The 5,656-nt window shown below is 40.8% G+C and overlaps 1 non-coding gene across 1 annotated transcript; it reads left to right on the forward strand.

Moving 5' to 3' along the window:
• Window positions 1-4,378: 4,378 nt before the first annotated feature.
• LOC125526095 lies at window positions 4,379-4,467 on the forward strand. The gene has a single exon (XR_007291558.1). It is a non-coding gene; the product is annotated as a small nucleolar RNA R24 (small nucleolar RNA).
• Window positions 4,468-5,656: the final 1,189 nt, after the last annotated feature.

Below are 5,656 nucleotides of genomic sequence, written 5' to 3' on the forward strand. Positions count from 1 at the left end.
TTTAGTAGGTGTCAACTTATTCAAATCAAGTCTACGATATAAAGATAGAGGCATAACACTAACACCGGCTCCAAGATCACATAAAGCAGTTTTGATATAGTTTCTTTTAATGGAGCATGGTATAGTTGGTACTCCTGGTTCTCCAAGTTTCTTTGGTATTCCACCTTTAAAAGTATAATTAGCAAGCATGGTGGAAATTTTAGCTTCCGGTATCTTTCTTTTATTTTTAACAATTTCTTTCATATACTTAGCATAAGGATTCATTTTAAGCATATCAGTCAAACACATACGCAAGAAGATAGGTCTAATCATTTCAGCAAAGCGCTCAAAATCCTCATCATCCTTTTTCTTGGATGGTTTAGGAGGAAAAGGAATGAGTTTCTGAACCCATGGTTCTCGTTCTTTACCGTGCTTCCTAGCAACAAAGTCTCTCTTATCATAACGTTGATTCTTTGATTGTGGGTTATCAAGATCAACAACAGGTTCAATCTCTACATCATTATCATTGCTAGGTTGAGCATCAACATGAACGTTATTATTAACATTATCACTAGGTTCATGCTCATTACCAGATTGTGTTTCAGCATCAGAAATAGAAATATCATTATGATTCTCAGGTGTGTCTACAACAGGTTCACTAGAAGCATGCAAAGTCCTATCATTTTTCTTTTTCTTCCTCTTAGAAGGACTAGGTGCATCAATATTATTTCTTTGAGAATCTTGCTCAATTCTCTTAGGATGGCCCTCTGGATACAAAGGTTCCTGAGTCATTTGACCACCTCTAGTCATAAATCTAACAACATTATCATTTTTCTTACTATTCAATTCATTGAGTAAATCATTCTGAGCTTTGAGTACTTGTTCTACTTGAGTGGTAACCATAGAAGCATGTTTACTAATAAGTTTAAGTTCACCTTTAACATTAGTCATATAATCACCCAAGTGTTCAAGCATATCAGCATTGCATTTTAATTCTCTACCAAAATAAGCATTGAAGTTTTCTTGTTTAACTGTAAAGTCATCAAACTCATCCAAGCATGGGCTAGCAAACTTAGTAAATGGGATTTCAGCTTTATCATATCTATAGAGAGAATTTACCTTTACTACCTGTGTCGGGTTATCAAGACCATGTGTTTCTTCAATAGGTGATGGATTAAGACCATGTATTTCTTCAACATGCGATAAATTAAGATCATGTATTTCTTCAACAGGAGGTAAATTCTTAACATCTTCAGCTTTTATACCTTTTTCCTTCATAGATTTCTTTGCCTCTTGCATATCTTCAGGACTGAGAAATAGAATACCCCTTTTCTTCGGAGTTGGCTTAGTAAGTTTCCAATTATTTTCATTGGTCAACATATTATTCAATAGAATTTCAGCTTCATCTGGTGTTCTTTCCCTGAAAACACTACCAACACAACTATCCAGGTGGTCTCTGGAAGCATCGGTTAGTCCATTATAAAAGATATCAAGTATTTAATTTTTCTTAAGAGGATGATCAGGCAAAGCATTAAGTAATTGGAGAAGCCTCCCCTAAGCTTGTGGGAGACTCTTTTCTTCAATTTGCACAAAATTATATATTTCCCTTAAAGCAACTTGTTTCTTATGAGCAGGGAAATATTTAGCAGAGAAGTAATAAATCATATCCTGGGGACTACGCACACAACCAGGATCAAGAGAATTAAACCATATCTTAGCATCACCCTTTAATGAGAACAGGAATATCTTAAGGATATAATAGTAGCGAGTTTTCTCATCATTAGTGAACAGGGTGGCTATATCATTTAATTTAGTAAGATGTGCCACAACAGTTTCAGATTCATAGCCATAAAAAGGATCAGATTCAACTAAAGTAATTATCTCAGGATCAACAGAGAAATCATAATCCTTGTCAGTAACAAAGATAGGTGAAGTAGCATAAGCAGGATCATATTTCATTCTAGCATTCAGAGTTTTTTGTTTCAGCTAAGCTAATCTCTCCCTAATAATAAAGCACGGATTGAGTCTCCAGATTCACCATCACGGCATTTTTACACAAAGGTTCCTATGGTTTTTTAGCTATTCAACCCGCACTCCTCATAAAAAGTCAACACAAACCGGTACATGCGAGAGAAAGAAAAAAAATTAAACGGCAGTGTCTCCCGATCTGATCTCCAGTTTCTCGACCTTCACCCACGTCCTTCCACAGTCGTCACACCTCCTGCCACGTCCCGCCGCCGCGCGCCGCCACCACCTACCCCGCCGCCACACCTACCCCTATCTCCGGATCGACGCGGGTAACCGAGTGTGCGGGTGCTAGGTGGTTCTCCCGCTTGGTCAGATCAAGTGAAGTCTACACAGGGCAGCGGCGGACGGGATGGACATGCGGAACGATGGGGCATACGGATCCAGGCGAGCGGCCGCGCCGCCGCCCTTTGCCGTACCGGCGTACGCACGCGTGGGCTGTTTCTCTGTTGTCGGCCGGTTGCAGGAGGTGGCCGGTGTCGCCCCAGTTGTCAATTCCCATAGCCGGTCGATCTCAATCGCGTGTTGCTGCTGTAGATGTCGAGGTCGAGGCCATGCATTATCGTGAGATGGAGCGGCGGAGAACTGAGGCCCGCCGGGTGCTGGAGTAGATTCTTTAGACAGTGGAGTTGAGCAACCCACTCATCCATGCCAGATGCGCTTAAGTAAAGCCAGGGATCCGATCCATCTATCTCAGAGCGGATGAATCAACAAAGTATCCATCTGGTCCAACAAGTGAATTTAGGCGATTAATTAGCATGAGCATACGAGCTCTTGTGCAGATGTATTTTAGGTGTATACAGGTTCAGGTAGTCAACTCTTCATTGACCAATCGCCCAGCTCTGAGCTATTCCAACCTTCCACAGCTACCACCACCCCTAAGCACCGGAGCAGAGCAAGGCTGCGCTGCGGCAACTTCATCCCCGGTAAGCAGTGGATCCCTTTCTTGGAGTTTGCATTGCTGTTTGCTTAGATTATTCACCATATCCCCCATCAAACCTATGCTACTTTTAGGTTCCTCCGTTCAGGGGCGGAGACAGGCCCCAGGCCCCCAGGGCCTGGGCCCGGGGCGTGAGGCCCAACTCCTTTGGTGAATGTACTGCTACCTAATACGTGAGGCCCAAATCCAGGAGAAATGCTTGAAGGCGGCCCGGGGCACGCGGCCAGCCTGGCTCCGCCCCTGCCTCCGTTCATGATTTCCTCTATTATAATGTCATCTCCGGTCAAAACGTTAGCATGATAGAATGAAATTTGAAATTCGTTAGTGGTTTCGTGTTGGCGAATTAGCCTGGGCTAGATCACATCCTGTGCTGAAACTGCCTACGTTTTTTCATTACTATATTTCAAATTATCAGTAAGGTCTATTTGTGCTTGTCCATAGTTGATCAAAAGGTAAGGCTTCACTACTGCTATTGTTGTTGTTGTTGTTGTTGTTGTTGTATTTTACCCACATATCCATTTGCAATCAGCATCCATTTTTTCCTTCAAATGGTCAAATGTTGCCTTAATATTGCAGGATACCAGTCTTATGCTGCTGCTTGGTCTTGTCTCGGACATCTATTTTTCAAACGCCCGTTCAGTAAGTCATGTTGGGAGAAACTTTGTGTTAGATGGCCTGATCTGAATAACAGATTGGAATTGTTGCACACAGCAAAAAGAAACTAGACTGGACATATGTTCATGGAAGTGTTTCTGGTGGCAGCATGGAGTATATGGAAAGAGAGAGCTGCTAGACCCTCTTTTGGCTGACCTCTCCTCCCCCTCCCCTGCTAACTTCTCTATGTAAATATTGTAATGTATCTTTGACGCTCTGATCTAATACAAAGGTCAGTGGTGGGTTCCCCCACTGTTGAAGGTTCTAAAAAAACAGTTTTCTAGATGATAGTTTTAGGTCTGTTAGTATCTTGGTCTAAATGATGTTATTGTCTTCGTTAAGACCAGTCGAGCCTCTGATTTTCATCGAAGTCGCTCTCAAAGACATGGCCACATTTGTACACTTTATTAAAGTTTGGCATGGTTTTATTTTAATAAATGGGTGCTCCACTCTATTATGTACCTTGTGTTCTTTTGTGATAACAGGATTTTATTGTTGGATAACCCTTCAATTGATGAATCTGGCAAGTTGTGCTCTTGCAGATTACTAATACAGTGACAATCCTTCAGATTTAGGGGATACAATGTCGGATTACATTCTGCGGACGTATTGAAGGCAAAAAAGCATTGAAGGCAAAAAAATTTGCGGTGGAGGTATAACATGCTACCAGTTCATCAGTACATAACCAACTTCCGTTCTTTATAAATAGCAACATTTAAGAAGTTTTTCTGTCATTGGAGAATCTGTTTTGGTCTTTGTTTATAAATGGTGACCAAAGGTATTGCTGTAATGATCTGTAACAATAAGGATACCAACTGATCAATTGGTTATTCTGTGAAATGCTTTTTTACACTTGGCATCTGTGCTCAACCAGTTAAGAAAATTGTTTTTGCTGTATAAAATTAGATTATTTTGCAAACTATTTTCACATTAGTGAGCACATATTAGATTGTTTTCACCCGTTGCAACGCACGGGCATTTTTGCTAGTAATTTCTTAAGATCACTCCTATCATTGCAAGCAAGAAAATCTCTAGCAGTTTCGTCACCCATAACATAGCCCTCATGCACAATAGGTAATTCATATCTAGGGGGAGAATCTTCATCATCACTTTCATCAATATTATCAGTTTCAATAATTTCATTCTCTCTAGCGCTAGGAACTTGTTCATCAAGAAATTCACCAAGTGGCACATTTGTATCAAGCATAGAAGTAGTTTCATCATAAGTATCATGCATAGCAGAAGTGGCCTCATCAACAACATGCGACATATCAGAATTAATAGCAGAAGCAGGTTTAGGTGTCGCAAGCTTACTCAAAACAGAAGGTGAATAAAGTGCATAGTGATGACCCACAAGTATAGGGGATCTATCATAGTCCTTTCGATAAGTAAGAGTGTCGAACCCAACAAGGAGCAGAAGGAAATGATAAGCCGTTTCCAGCAAGGTATTCTCTGCAAGTACTGAAATAAGTGGTAATAGATAGTTTTGTGATAAGATAATTTGTAACGAGCAACAAGTAACAAAAGTAAATAAGGTGCAGCAAGGTGGCCCAATCCTTTTTGTAGCAAAGGACAAGCCTGGACAAACTCTTATATGATGTAAAGCGCTCCCGAGGAAACATGGGAATATCGTCAAGCTAGTTTTCATCACGTTCATATGATTCGTGTTCGGTACTTTGATAATTTGCTATGTGGGTGGACCGGTGCTTGGGTACTGCCCTTACTTGGACAAGCATCCCACTTATGATTAACCTATATTGCAAGCATCCGCAACTATAACAGAAGTATTATGGTAAACCTAACCATAGCATGAAACATATGGATCCAAATCAGCCCCTTACGAAGCAACACATAGACTAGGGTTTAAGCTTCTGTCACTCTAGCAACCCATCATCTACTTATTACTTCCCAATGCCTTCCTCTAGGCCCAAATAATGGTGAAGTGTCATGTAGTCGACGTTCACATAACACCACTAGAGGAGAGACAACATACATCTCATCAAAATATCGAACCAATACCAAATTCACATGACTACTAATAGCAAGACTTCTACCATG

Source organism: Triticum urartu, chromosome 7 (assembly GCF_003073215.2).
Source record: "Triticum urartu cultivar G1812 chromosome 7, Tu2.1, whole genome shotgun sequence".
NCBI lineage: Eukaryota > Viridiplantae > Streptophyta > Magnoliopsida > Poales > Poaceae > Triticum > Triticum urartu.